The sequence below is a fragment of the Limulus polyphemus genome, unplaced genomic scaffold (assembly GCF_000517525.1).
Source record: "Limulus polyphemus unplaced genomic scaffold, Limulus_polyphemus-2.1.2 Scaffold1035, whole genome shotgun sequence".
NCBI lineage: Eukaryota > Metazoa > Arthropoda > Merostomata > Xiphosura > Limulidae > Limulus > Limulus polyphemus.
The window spans coordinates 116,108-116,797 of NW_013666645.1; the positions used below are offsets into that span (position 1 = coordinate 116,108).

At 27.5% G+C, this 690-nt stretch overlaps 1 protein-coding gene across 8 annotated transcripts in view; it reads left to right on the forward strand.

Moving 5' to 3' along the window:
* Positions 1-690, forward strand: part of LOC106461807 — a 19,373-nt gene that overhangs the window by 9,673 nt on the left and 9,010 nt on the right. The window lies entirely within an intron of this gene.

Sequence of the window (690 nt, forward strand, 5' to 3'; positions counted from 1 at the left end):
GTTGTAGCACAAGATAATTAGTGTGCGGACCATTTTCATTTCTATAATGATCTGTGAACACAAATTAGTTAGCATAAATCAGTTAAATGATGAAAAATTAGGCGTCTTATTTACTTGTCACCACTCAGTGTATATGTATGCATCATATTTTATAAATGTAAGAGTTTGTGATAATGATTTTTGTTGTTTTTATGTAAAGGCTTAAGAGGTGTGACAAAACTTCTTTATTGTCTTTAATTCAATAATATCTTTGGTGTGTACTCCCCACTGCTGTAAAGTGGTGGCAATGTCATTTGAAAGCTAGTGTATTGTTTCTGAAGTCAAACATTACAGAGTTGAATCACTGAAACATTGTTTAGTATGTATTGTCTTAGTTAAAAAAAAAGTTAAATGGAACTATGCTTGGAGTAAAAGCCTTGAAGAAACTTATCCATAAAACTAAATTTCAAAATAACATCAAGTTTTATATATTTTAGAATTATATAAATCATTCTACATAAGTGAGACAATATTTTTCTTTTAAAAAAAATTGTAGCATGCTTCATTTAAATTAAAAAGTGAACACAGAATTTTTTGTGATAGTTTAACTAGACAGCTGTGGTGAAGTGATTCATTTGGAATATATATATGTATAATACAATTTTTATATTGTATATGTCATAAAAGAACTTACTCTGTTCACAATGTTTG